The sequence below is a fragment of the Neomonachus schauinslandi genome, chromosome 6 (assembly GCF_002201575.2).
Source record: "Neomonachus schauinslandi chromosome 6, ASM220157v2, whole genome shotgun sequence".
In the NCBI taxonomy this organism is placed as follows: domain Eukaryota; kingdom Metazoa; phylum Chordata; class Mammalia; order Carnivora; family Phocidae; genus Neomonachus; species Neomonachus schauinslandi.
This window is the reverse complement of record NC_058408.1, coordinates 38763354-38777607: the sequence shown is the minus strand read 5'-3', so window position 1 is coordinate 38777607 and position 14254 is coordinate 38763354. Positions and strand designations below refer to the sequence as shown.

General features: G+C 41.7%; 1 long non-coding RNA gene across 1 annotated transcript in view; it reads left to right on the top strand.

Moving 5' to 3' along the window:
- The window catches only part of LOC110573934, a 40745-nt gene that overhangs the window by 6149 nt on the left and 20342 nt on the right, over positions 1-14254 (top strand). Inside the window, exon 3 of the long non-coding RNA XR_002479935.1 lies at positions 11392-11575. This is a non-coding gene — a long non-coding RNA (uncharacterized LOC110573934). The remainder of the gene's footprint in view (positions 1-11391; positions 11576-14254) is intronic.

The following is a 14254-nucleotide window of genomic DNA, read 5'->3' as shown; positions in this document are numbered from 1 at the left end:
CTTACCACCAGAGGCGAGATGTTGAGTCAATGGAAAAACAACATTCGCCAACATTAAAGGGAGACTGTTTGGAAAAGGAAGGCCCCGCTGAGGTGCAGAGGAAGCCTGTATGTTAACACGGGCCACCTCTTATCTGGGGCAGCTGGGCCTGAGCCGCCTGTGCTGATTCCCTGGCTTTGCCAAGAGGCCTTCAGCAGAGAGGACAGGCTGCCTTGCAGGGTGGGGGGCTGATCCTCATCCAGGAGCAGAGCATCACCAGCACTTTTAGAGACAAAAAGACCTTGCTTTTCTCCCAGGGGCTTCATGGGGAAACCTGCACCAGTAAGTGAAGTCTTGCAAAAGGCAGCAGTTCTCAGGGCCTTTGTCCCCAGACTTAAAACCAGGCCCTCTCGTTTCCAGTCCTTTTGAAGACGCCCAAGCACAGTAAGGACTGGCCATTCTGACCTGAGTGTGATTTATAGGGAAAAACAAGCTAAAGTGACCCAAAGGAGAATTAAAAAAAAAAAAAAAGAAAGAAAACAGAAAACAACAAACACACAAAAACACGTGGGTAAGTTCGCGCTGGCTCTAAATTGCTTACCGTTAAGTCTTGAGCCAGCTCCTGATGGAAAGATAAGGTAAATCCTTAATCAGTCAATAATTAACCGAAGCTCCATTAATGGTCCAGTCAACCAAATCCTGCTGACACCTTCAGAACCCTGTTTTAGTGGGAGGGTTAGGCGGAACCTTTTGATAGACCCCACTCTTGGATCACCGTAAGACGGGTAGAGTTGTGTCTGGACCTGCCAGAGAAATCTTTTCTTAGGCTCACTCTTTTGGATAATTTCTGCAGAATTCACTTTTAGAAATCTCAGCGTGTGTGTCTGTGTTGTGTATAAAACAGTTTGGAGATCTGTTCTGGTTTCAGATCAGTTTGAATCAAATCCCAGATGTGTTCTGCTCCTTACTACCTCAGTTTTCCTAGAGGACCATAGCTTTTCTTTCCTGCTTTGCTCATCATAGTAGTTTGCTCATTTTTGAAGTTTATTCCCAGTGTCTGTAGATATTCCTATTCTTACTTTCTCAATGTCAACATCTCTTCCATTTGTGATAAGCAACCACATAGCCCTACCAAAGCACGAAAATAATTTTTGAGTTTTAAATAAGTAGAAGATTAAAAGACTAATAAATACTGATTTTGGTCTTTCTGGTAGATCAAGTTCTTTTTACTTCCAACAGAAGCAAATTTTTTTAGGAAGAGGGGTTAGGTCTTAAATGGTTTTTAATTTCATTTTTTTGTTTTTGCTTTGCTTTGTTCTGTATAGCATCTAGTGTGTTATGATATGCTTGTAGTTACACTATTGGATGAGAAAAATCAGCATATTAAGTGTGGTTTGGATTTTTCCTAAGGTCAAGCTATAGGTCATGACTGGATGCCAGTCCATGAACTTTTCCCCTAATTTTGTCTATTCAAACCATTTGAGAAATATGTTCTTTTAGACACGGGGGAAATGGGGTATAAGAATGTGGTTTGATATGAATCCATCTCCACCCCAGGAGAAAAATAACAAAAATTGAATGTTTGGCTATTAAGGTATCAGTGGTGTTATTCCTGCATGTCCAAGATGGCTCATCCATTTACACTTTTGTTGGTTCCACAGCTCAACCTCTGTGATCACCAACACATCATTCTCCTCTCCTAATAGAGCTCAGTAGTCTGGGTGCTCAATTAATCCTTGGCTGTTTGGGGGAGTTGCCAATGAGTGGAAATTCTGCCAATGATCTGTGACACCCTTTTCAACAAACATTATTTGAATGACATTTCTTTTTTCCCCAAACCATCCATCTGTCCTTTCTTATGCAACTTTTGAGTTTCAAAAGGGTAGAAGGCAAGCTTTCTTTTGGTCACATATTTGGTCTAAGAAGGCAATCTATGAATTAAAAAATGTAATCAAACTACAGCCTTATAAATAAGTCTATGAGATTCACCAGCTTGAAGCAACATGTTAAATATAAAACCAATTAGACCCAGCCTTCTTTTTCTGTTTGCCCATTAAAACTTCTTGCTCGCATGAAGGCGGTTGGTAAATGACTAGATTCAATGTTGCTATGATCATTTGGGGGTACAGTGGGAATGGGAAAGATAAGAAAAACAGAATTTTTTTTTTCAAAACTAGTCATTAAATTTGTAGGTAAACAAATCTAGGACCCAGTTTTCTTGGGTTTTATGTTAACTTTTGATTGTTTTAAAATATGGAAAAGTATTATCTTGCCTATAAGAGTGCTATTAAGTAAAGCAGAGGACATACATCAAGTTGCCTGTGTGGTCATGTTGCTTGGATATTAAAATGAGATTTTAAAGAATGAAACTGGAGTCTATTTTTCAACAGGTGGAAAGGCATTTATAATTACACTAATAATTTTTGAGTATCATATTAATGAGGATAGGGAGATGTAGACTTTGACATTGGCATGTTTAGTTACATTCACTATGAAAAAAAATGTTGTTTACCCCTCGAGAATTTCTTAAGAAAAAGAAAAGGGCGCCTGGGTGGCTCAGTTGGTTAAGCGACTGCCTTCGGCTCAGGTCATGATCCTGGAGTCCCTGGATCGAGGCCCGCATCGGGCTCTCTGCTCGGCAGGGAGTCTGCTTCTCCCTCTGACCCTCCCCCCTCTCATGTGCTCTCTCTCATTCTCTCTCTCTCAAATAAGTAAATAAAATCTTTAAAAAAAAAAAGAAAGAAAGAAAAAGAAAAATCAATGTCCATCAATGAGCAATATTTTTCTCCCCAGAGGATATTGATTTGAACATTGACTTCACAATGGGTGAGTTATTTCCCTCAGACCCCCTATTATGAATTGTTAGGTGACATGTCTTTTATGAGCCAATAAACATGTTGTTTCTAGTATAGTAATCTCGTCGGGGAGATTCCAACTTCTGAGTTGTGGTTGGTTTGGAATATTTCAGCTTTTGTATGTGAAGTATTTCTATGGGGTATATTCCAAGTTTAAAAAGCCATATCTCTCATCTTCCTTCCTTTTTAAATGAAATACAGCTTTTTCGATACTTCTGAGGGAAAATCAGGTGGCAGTGAATAATTCCCTTTTTTGCTTGCTCCTCAACTACATGTCCTCTCAGCTTGTGCGTGGACCCATGACTCATGCGTAGTCATATAAATGTCTTCATGATTCCCTTTTCTCTCTTTATGTCATGGTACAACATTGGTATCTCTGATTTTGAAAATAAACCAGACTTTCAGTTTACCAGAGAAACCAGTATGTAAAGGAACACGGTAGTGGGTGAAAGCAGGGAAGAGGATAGGTGGTGTTGAATTTTTGTTAACATGAATGCTCATTCTTCAATTCATCTGTTAGGATTTGTGTATAATGTATCTTCTTAATGAGCTTCTTAAAGGGCGAATTGAGAATTTATGTTAGATCGCCTTTGGGTTTATTCATCCATCCATTTATTCTTGAACAAATATTAATTTACCGCCATATCATGTGCCAGACACCGTGCTCAGCATGGATGATAACGATAAATAAGACCCATCTGAGGCAGTCACAGGGTGGTTAGGAAGACATTAGGTCGGATAGTTATGAATACATGTTGACACAAAATACTTTAGGAGTCCTGAGACTTAGCTTCAGGGAAGCTGGGAGTATCAAGGAAGTCTTCAGGGAGAAGGTGAGCATAAGCCTAGTTAATTAATCAGACCATGGGCTTAAGAGAGGAACAGAAGCACGTGTCCCTGTTGCATCGTGAGAGAAATCTTAAGCAAGTCACTGTACCTCTCTGAGCCTCGGTTTCCTGTCTGCCAACTGGGCATAACAATACTTGCCTTATGAGATTGTTGCGGAGATTAAATGAGAATGCATGAAAAGGCCTCAACACTGTGCACAAAGCAGGCGCTCCATAAATGTTTGCTGCAGAGGTATAAGAAAGTGACATCGCAGCACACTCTAATAGGAATCCAACAAATACTTATTGGGCACCAACCAGGTGCCACTTCCTGGTGCCGGGTCCTGCGTGAGACACCACCAGTGTGTCAGGAGACACCATGACGGTGGAGTGAGGGATGGGATGACAGGCAGCTCGTGCACCTCACGGAGGAGACACACTGCTTCTGTGCTTGGCAAGCCGGACATGGGGTTCAGAGCGCCAGGGGAGGCCTGGCGGAGGAAGAGGAGCCAACGTTTGTCCTGCCAGACCAGGAAGGGCCTGATGTGGCCGTGGTGGCCTCAACACAGGCAAGAGCCAGGCAGACTTGTCCGTGTGTGATCTCTCAGTTTCCTTCAAGTTTTCCACAGGTGCTCATTGCCTTTCTGTAGCTAGATTACAGTCTCTTAAAAACAGCAACAAACAAAAAAACCAAAACCAAGACTCCCATCTGTTCGCTGTGGCCTGTTATGTGGCGCCTCTGGTATACACCCAATGTATACTAGGTCTTCATGCTTCCCTCTTCTCCGCATGCTGAAATGTTCCAGTCATTTCTGAATGCCCAGTCAGTTTCAGAGTTCTCAGATTTAAATGCTTGCTTTTGTGCTTATTAAAGAGATTCATGAATTGGGAATTGTGATCATGTCACTGCCTAAAACTCTTCCCATTGCTCTTAGGATAAAGTCCAAAATCCTGAATGCGCCTGACAAGACTTTGCATAATCTGGCTCCTGTCCTGGGCTCCTGCCTCATCTCCTGGAACTGCCCATCCTCCCCAGTCTCCGCCTCCCTGGCCTTACTCCTGCTATTCAGTGCTCCCGCGCCCTTATACATGCTGCCCCCCATGTGCGTGCGCATAAGGTCTCCGCAGCCCCTCCTCCAGACGGACTCCCCGCTTTAGGGGCCCGCTTCAAAGTCATTTGCTCAGGAAGGGCCTCCCTCATTTCCTAGGTTAGACACTCGAATGATACAGGCTCGTATCGCCTGGAGTTTTCTTTTATTCTGCTCACCATAATTGAAATAAATGATTGGAACGTAAGCTTTATTCATCCAACGAATGTTCTCTGAGCCTTTGATGTGGCCTACATGTTGGGAATGCCGCACAGGAAGGCAGAGTCTCTGCCCCGGGGGCGCGTAAGGGAGGCAGTGAGCAAGAAGTGACTATAGATGGGATATAATGTCAGGCCGTGAGAAAGACTCTGGAAAATGGTTAAGCTGGGTAAGGGGACAGAGAGGGCTGAAGGTAAGTTGGGAAGAATAAGAAGACAAGTTTGTGGTTGTCTTGTTTAGTGCAGAATTGCCAAAGCCCAACACAATGCCTGGCGACTAGAAAGTACCTGACAAATAATTTGCTGAATGAAAATCATGTTGGTTCAAGTAGACCCGGAGGAGTGAAGGGTTGAATAAGGCTAATGTAGCTATGCTTCCTTCTCCCCAATTTCCCTGGCCGTATCTGGGACAATGTAGTCTGCATGCTCCCCCCGCATTAGGTAGGAATCCACGTCAAACCTAACACCCTGGTAAGGCTGAACTATAATCACACCTTTTGTGTGGCAGCATTGCACATTTTCTGTCTTAATTGCCACGGGCAAAATAGCAACTGGTTGGTGAATGAAATATTTAGGCTTTGAAGAATTGATATTCTAATCAGTTGCTATTTATGCCAATGATCAACTATGTCTCAGTGAGGAGGAGGACAATTTTTTTTTTCTGTGATCTCTGTGCGTCTAAGTGACTAATGAAGTCAATCTGGGCTTGGCAGATTTTGCCACAACTTGGACAGACGTGGCACTCATGATGCTGTGTTACTTCTCAGCTTGCTGGTTCCCTTGTTCCCATTGAAATGATCTCATTTTTGGCATTTTCCTTTCAAAGCGTTATCATCCCATTTTGCACGATGCCGCTGTAGGGCTCAGGCTTAAGGCACGGTCTGCCACTTTTCTTTCAACCAACCTTGTCTAAAAGAATATTCTGAAGACCAAACATATTCTATTAGCTTTATTTTGTTTTAATCTGGGTGGGATGGGGGAAGAGGGGAATTTATGCTCTCACAATTTTCTTCTTCAGTTTGGAGAGAACTGGACCTTGGGGCTCCATGTGAATTGAGAGTCAGACAAATTGGGTCCGTTCTCTAGTCTCGGTTAAAAAAATTTTTTTGCACAGCAGGAAGGAAATGCACAATCGGAATGGTTCCCATTATCTTCTGTGGACCCTAGCACATCTTTTCTATTGTGCGGTCACCTGGCCCCACTTCTCCCATCAACTGTGTCTTTCCCTGCCCCAGGGGCCCTCTCTGGTTCTGCACTTTTATGGAGTCCATTGCTTTGTTCGCACCACTCTTTGGACAGAAAAAAAACCAATCAAAGTCCATCCTCTAAGTTCATTTTGGCTCTAATCCCCGCTGTTTTGTCTGTCCCACCCCTTTCTCTCTGTGTATCACACTGTTTATCTCCACAACCAGATCCCAGACTCCCCAACAGAAAACCACACAATTTATATCTGCCATTAACCAGCTCCCCCAACCACTCCATGCACTAATCAGAGGTCTTCCCATAGTTGCTGCTCAGGGGTTTGGGTTAAAAAAAAAATAGAGAGAGAGATTGGAAAGAAACGGACTATATTTCCAGCTTCACACTGTTTCCTTTAATATGGCCAGTTTGTAATTATATATTTACTTATCTTTCTCCGTATTGACTGCTCTCCCTTCCCTCAAGCTATAAGCCTCATGAAGGCTGGAAAACGTGTCTGCTTTGTTGACCAAGGTATGCCTGATGCTGGCCAGAGTAAACATGTTTAATGAATCTCTGTGGAATATAGGAGTGAATGTAGAGGAGAAGGAGCTTATTCAGGGTGGATTTTCATTTACCCTAAAGAAGTGAAATGAAAGCAAACTTTGGTGGTTTTGTTTAACTGTGGGCAAATTGGTATGGACTGAGAAATTCAATTAACTGTATTCATCAATTTTTGTTTCTGGGCTAGAATCATGAGACTAAGACCCGGAATTCTTGGTCCCACCTCTTTTGTGGCATTAAAAACAAAAAACAAAAACAAAAAACCAAGCCCAAACCTTGGCATATTACACCACCCAGATTTTTTTCTTTGTCTCAAAGAAGGCTCAGCTGAACAGTAGATTCCTCACCCAGCACAACAATCACAAACTCCGAAAACCTCAGCTGCCCCAGATGATGTCACAAAACCCTTAAGAATGCTCACTGCTGAGTTGGGCACAGGTCCAGCAAACACAATTCTTCCTGCCAGTTATTCAGGGTCTTTGACAGATTAGGTGGTCTTTTTTTCTTCTTCTGCTGCTTCTTTTTTTTTTTTTCCCCAACCTCTTAAAAGGCAGTTCAGTTTACCTCTAAGCAAGACATTAGCTCTGGCTGCCCCAAATAACATTTTAATTGAAGTCTCAGTCCAAACAAATGCCCAGCCTCTTTATTAACCCCAACAGTGTAATTTTTCAACCTAAGACTGATTCAGGGGAAACTGTCTCACTTAAACTGCTACGCAATGGGACATGGCAGTTTTCCTCAACCAGTCTCTTTTCTGACCTTGATTTGAACCTTAATCTCTTCTAACGATGTTTTCTTTATTAGCTGCTCACAGCCGTGGCATAAGACTAATTTTCCTGTTTTTAGACTATCAGTTTACAGAGGTATTTCACTCCCCCTTTTGCCCCCAAGAGTCACCAAGATTTCATGGACCTCTTTGGGAAAGGGAAGGGAATACCTATGTTTCACATTTGCTGTTGTGGTTTTTTAAATTTAGTAATTTAAATAGCTGCTTTGCAAAATGTTCTATAGAATTTTAGATTGTATTTTTGAGGTACATTGAAGTTTAGGTACAAAGAAACCATATTCTGAATTGTCAGAAAAACCTAAAAAAAAAACCCAACTCTTTTAAATTATTTCAAAAGATCTTTCATCAATAGCCTGGTCCACACTCATAAAATGAAAACTAAGGCTATTATCTGAATAATTCAGGCAAAAACAATATGTTTTTATTAGAGACCTCTAATCTTTTAGGGGAGATCTGAATTATCCAGATAATTGCTGCAATTCCTTCCTTTGTTTTAAATGCTTAAACATAATCACTGAGAAAATCATTTTTCTTCATTATACCTTCCCATTTTTTGACATTGGTAAAATGATCCAAATTTTAAAAAAAGTGCACCCTTTTCAATAACAATGAAAAAAAATGTGTTTCTCTATTTGGTGTATACCTTAATATAGCAGAACTATGTAGGTAGAAAAACAGTGCTTGTGATCATGTGCTCAATTAGATTTATTATAGGTTTTTGTACTTTTTGGCATTAGCGTGAAAGCATATTGGTTATTATTTTTTATAACCTAATTGGAGGCTTTGTATCTAGTTACCCCTCTGTTCTCAGCTTAATACAATAGTTTATTGATTGCAAAAATTACATTTCTGTGACTTTAAAGTCCTAGAACTAGGATTGCCATTGAAAGTTGGGGATTTAGCCTGGTGTTTGGAGGGCAGCGACCATGTGCCCTCTGGGTGTGAGGAGGTAGGCAGCTGGGAAGAGTTGTCTGTCCCCTGCGGTGTTCAGTGGTACTCGCAGCATGTTGGCATGATAAACTTTGCCTCCATTTCACTGGTTCAAACAATTAGTGGGATTGAATCAGAGTTCTCCTAGATCATAGTTTATTATATGTTATTAAATTCCATTATTCAAGAAGTTGCTGCTATGATTATAAAACTTCCCAACATATCCTGCAAAGCTCTCATCTCCATTCCTGGTGCATTTCCTTTTACATTGATCTTTTGCTTCTCTGATGGGCAAGTTTTGTTCTGTTTTTTTTTTTTTCTTTTTCGTTCCCCTTGGTACTTATTTAAAGAGCTAAGAGCTAATTTGAAAATACGTCTACGAAAGGACAACAGAAATGAGATGTGAAAAAAACTGGATGAAGATTCTTAATTAGTCCATTATTTGACACGCACGATTTAACATGGTATGCTTAGCATTGTGCATTCCCCAAAAGAACAAGGCTCTTTTTTTTTTATCCCAAACTTTAGCTCCCTCTCATTCATTATATCCCTTCTTGTCACTTTCCATTAGCTGATCATGACATCCTTTGCTGGAAGGGCGAGCAAGCAGATTACTTCCAAACTGGTGTAAGTGACACTCAAAAGCCTGGCCTAAAGGGGGTTCTGTGGCAGCAACAAGCTCCTCAGCCCCTGGAGCTGGAGAATGTCATTTCAATAATATATTGGAGTCCGTTGTCACATCATTTCTGTAGCAACTTGGCAACTTCCCAGAAGTGGCAGGAATAGGTCTTCTACTGTGATGGAATCTGATATTATCACTGTCGCTGACAATAGTAATAATACAATAGTATAGTATAATAATATAATTAATAATAATAATTAACATTATTAATAGTATATACTACTAGGAATAGATAGTAATATTATTATTAATAGTATAGTATAATAATAAATAATAATTATTATTTTTATTATGTACTGAGCCAATCTAATCCTTCTAACTAGCATCTTGCGTTTTACAGATGAGGAAACTGAGGACTGAAGTGGTTAAATACATTGTCCATGGTCACACAGCTGATAAATAGCCGAGCTAGGGTTTTAATTGAGGTCTGGCAGACCCCCAGCTATGCCTCTTTCCGTTAAAGCAGGTTATGCATAACACACCAACTTTTAGGAAACTTCACCGTGTCTCCCTAATTTTGTTGCAACTGAAAACTAACCTGTCACCAGGCCCTTCTGGGTGGAGGTGGGGATGACTGAATGAGGCAGCCAGGGATCAAACACACATGATCAGATGGTGCTAAGGAAAGAAGTGCAGGATCTGATGCTCTGATCAGCTCAGCCCTAGTGAGGTGAACTGCTCCCAGCTCATCATCCCTGCCACCCCACCCCACCCCACCAGCCCTCTCCTACTCTCAAAGGTCCAACCTTGGGAATCATCCTCAGCCTTGGAACGGCATTGGCCTGGGAAGAGCTGAATGGTTGCTGATAAGAGGTGTGTCCCAGTCACAAACAGCAATGAAATCTGATCTGAACAGCACTGGGACCAGTTCTGGCTGCCACTCAGACTCTCATGCCAGCTTCCGGCCTCATAAGCTCCTCTGTTCCTGAAAACACAAGTTTTCTTCATTAACCAAATTTTAGATTCTTTCCTTCACATGAAGCACGTTTTAGCTTCTTTCCCCAGGAATCTTTGAAATATTTTGATCTTAAAGTAAAGAATAGGGAAATACAAAGCAATACGTTAAGTAAAAGTTGCCTGTTATTTGACTACCAGGAGAAAATTCATAGTCCCATGATATGTATCTTTTCTTTTCAGACTGTACATATAGCCAGGCTTTAGGTAAAACATGGTGGTTGTAGGATGGACTCTGAAACCGGACCACCCAGCTTTAAATGTAGATGCTGCCACCAGCAGTGTGACCTAACCTCTCGGGATCCCAGTTTTCTCATATGTAAAGTACTTCCCTCCGAGAGCTATTCTGACGATGATCTCATGCGCATGACATAGCTGGCCCATGGCAATCACCTCCTGCATCTAGTTACTGGTACATAGGTGCTGGTCCGTGATCTTGTCTTACTCGCTGTTTCTGACTATGCTCCAGCCTCCTTGAATCCAAGCCCATATTTAACTTCATCTTCAGCCATGATTCTGTCCCTTCTCCGTCCATGTGGTGTGATCAGCTTCCCCCTTGCACCTCACCGGTGATTTTCCAGGTCTCAGCTCCTGCCCATTTAGCCATAACTCTTACGTCAGCGCCGCCAGCATCTTCTATCCACGCCTGTGTGATGGATGCATTCCTGCCTGGATGCGTTGCTCGCCCTGCCTGAAACCAAGGCAAAGCCTGAGTGTAGCCCTCCTTGTTCTTAGCCGGCTGGAAGGCCTTGGAGGGAGTGCAGGTGGAAGCAATAGCCTGAGTTTGTGATCGTAAAGACAGCAGCAGCATCAGCCCACAGTTTTGGGGCTTCTGGAATGAAGAACTAGCTTCCAGATATATAGATGTATGCAATACCGAAGCAAGTGTATTTGTTTAAATCACTTTACATGTAAAAGATGAAGGTAATTATGAATGATCTTTTAAAAATCTTCTCTTTGAAAGCCCTCTGTTGTCAAGGCCACACTCCCAATCATCTCTGTACCTCTGAGAAGGGGGAAAATATGTACATATGTATGTATATGTTAACTGGGGGGAGTGTGTGTGCTGGGAGAGCGGCCGGCCAGTGGCAGGAATGGGGAAGAGAGAATTATATTAAATGAAACTGGAAATTCACGTGGACCTTTCAGACGTAAAAAAAAAAAAAATTGTTGATTTTACATGCCAAAGTCTTGAAAGGAGCTTGACGGCTCACGGCTTTGGTGTATTTTTCCAGATGGCAGATGCCATTTTGTGTTTTGCATAAACTGACTAAATTTGCTTGCTCTTTGTACTTATTTCAGAGGCAACCATTCTTTGCTTTCAATAGGACAGAAGAGCTCCTTGGCACTGGAACCCTCCTGGTCTGGTGAGGGAGGGATGAGGGATGCTCTGAGGACACACAGCCATCATCCAAAACTTCCTGCATTCGGATGGAGGAAAGAGGTTGCACCAGAGCTTCGGATCCACGTTGCCTAAGGGATGATTCAGACTGTGTGAATGAGTCACACAAGGTGAGCTATGCTGAAAAACTTTCCAAAGCTATCTTTCCAGTTTGCCCATTCTTATCTCCATGGTGGACAAATAGGTTTGTGACGCTCTTAATTCAAGTCCTCTACATCTTGCTAGTTGCTGGTTGTGTGATCCTGAAACTTAATTCCTCTGTACTTAAGTTTCAGCCAAAAAAAAAAAAAAAAAAAAGAATAGTAATAAAATAAAATTAGGATGATAGAAATAAGTAATACTCCTCTCTTAGGATTGTTGTGAAGATTCCATGAGTTAGTTAATCCATGTAAAGGATTTACAACAGTGCTTGGCATCCAGGAAGTGTTCAAGAAATGTTGGTAGTTATTATGGTTATGATTCATTTCTGTGGAAATTTGCATTTTTTCCCCTTATTTTCTGAGGATAGACCTGCTCTCCTCCCAATGTCATTATGCCAACTCTTTGGGTTCTTTATGTGGAAATAGACTGGTAATAGAGTGGTTCAGCTGTCGGCTTTGCAGTCAAACAGAATCAAGTTGAAGTTCCTGAAGTAACAGTCAATAGCTTTAGCTCCTCAAGAGTGACTTCATTTCTCCAACCCTCAGTTTCTTCATCTATAAAATAGGGATGATAATAATCTTACCTGCTCTGTAACATTTTTGAGAAGATTAAATGTCAGAGTGCTTGCACAATATCTGGCAAGGATGTAAAGCATGTTGGTATTGTTATTATTTTTGCCCCCCCCAAATATAGCGCTCTTATACTCAAAAGTGCCTCAAGGAGCTTGTCAGGGCTCCAGGGCTTTAGCTTCATGTCAGCTTCCTCACCAGAAAAGAGAGCACACACAGAAATAGAAAGATGCTGTGAGGCTATGGCTTTACAGGGACTCTGCCAAATAATGACACAGAATTGAGAGAGTCAGGTCTTGCTCAACATGGATTCCAATTAACGTTAGAAAACTCAAATTTCTCAGCAGGCGAATCCCCACTCATTACATTGGAGATGATTCCAAAGCACTAAGGAACTTCGGCCTTAGTTTTCTGTCCTAAGTACCCCCAAAGTCAAGTGTAGAGTCAGGTAGGCTGTGAGGGAGCACGAGTGACCAGGGCTGGTCACCTCTCATGGAGGAATCTGGCATTTGTACATCATAAATATTTAAATTTCACATTTTCAAAAACGCTTATTTTTTTCTTCAAACCAAAAATGGATAAAAGCTGCATCCGTGAGTGAAAGAAGCCCCTCTCTAATCATGTTATCGAACAGTTGAAAACCGTGTGGATCACGTTCGTCGTTTTCACCCAGCAATGAAGAGTAGTCTCTATTAATAACTGAATAAAGAGAAAAAAATGAGCACCTGAAACTTTTGCCCCAAAGCTAGCACGGACCCTGAAAAAAAACCCCCAAGGAACATGGAACAAAGAAGTAGGAGAAGCATCACCAACCTCGCAGTTAATACTGTTTGCTCTGTTAGATCTTTCTGACCGCCCCTTTCTGCCTCCCTGTCACTTCCCACAGTGGAAATAAGTTGGGACTTGAGTCGGGAGAAAAGGCCCAGCAATGACTTCCTTTCTCAATTCAGACCAGATGACAGTCCCATCTCTTTCTCTTGCCTCATGCTTAGAAATTTCTCAGAGAGTAGAATGCTACAGATTCATTATCTTTAACAGTAAAGTAAGAGGGGAAAGGAAGAGCAAACAAAAGACAAAAGAGAGAAAGTACTTGTCAAAAGGGAAAGGGAAGAGGAGTTGGAGAGAGCACAGAGCTGTATTATGAAGGTGGGGGAAAGAAAGGAACTTCACAGTGCGCTGACAGAGGTGGCTAGCCGGCCAATGAAGATGCATCCTCCCCTTCTGCCTATGGAGTTGTTCCTGGAATGCACATGCTCAGCAGGAGACGACATTTCCCAGTCTCTCTTGAAGTGATACGGGACCATGGGACTGGTTCCTATCAGCGGAATATGAGCTGAAGTTAAGAAATGTGTGTCACTTTGGGGCTCAGTTAAGACTGCAGGTAGCTTCTCTATTCTCTCTCTGTCTGCCCATCTTCTGGTTAGATAATGCCTTGATGTCATCCATATAGAAGACGTAGAGCCATTACGTGGAAAGAATGTGGAGTCCTGAAGCACTGCTTGGGGAAGAGCAGCCCAGATCAGCTGCCCAACCAGGAATATCCACGTTAGGTTTTCTGTGAGTGAGAAATAAATGTTCGTATGCTTAGCTCCTGAGCTTTTGGGGATTGTTTGTTTTACCAGCAAACATTACTTACCTTGACTAATCTAGAAATTGATACCAGAAGGGAGCTCTAGAAGCAGTTACTTTTTCTTTTTACCTTTGCTAAAAAAAAAAGAAACCACAAAAAAACAGTTCATTATTTCCTGATATCCTCTTATTCTTCTATTATGTTGTCCAAAGCAGCCAATAACAACCAACACATGCTATTTTTCACCTACAAGCTCAAGAGTCATGTGGTCTGACTTTCAAGTTACTAAAAGCAGCAGTTTTGCCAAGTATTTTTCCACTGCATGATATGGATCTCCAGCCATGCAGACTAACATATCTGCTTCTAACAACTTGACCACAGAGTCAATGCCACACATTTTAGGGTTTTGTTACGGGACACCGTATCTGGTACAAACTATTACAGGCGAGTTTAGTCAGAAAAATAGAAGGCTCTTGTGGCAAATTCAATGGAATGTGTTCACCAAATGA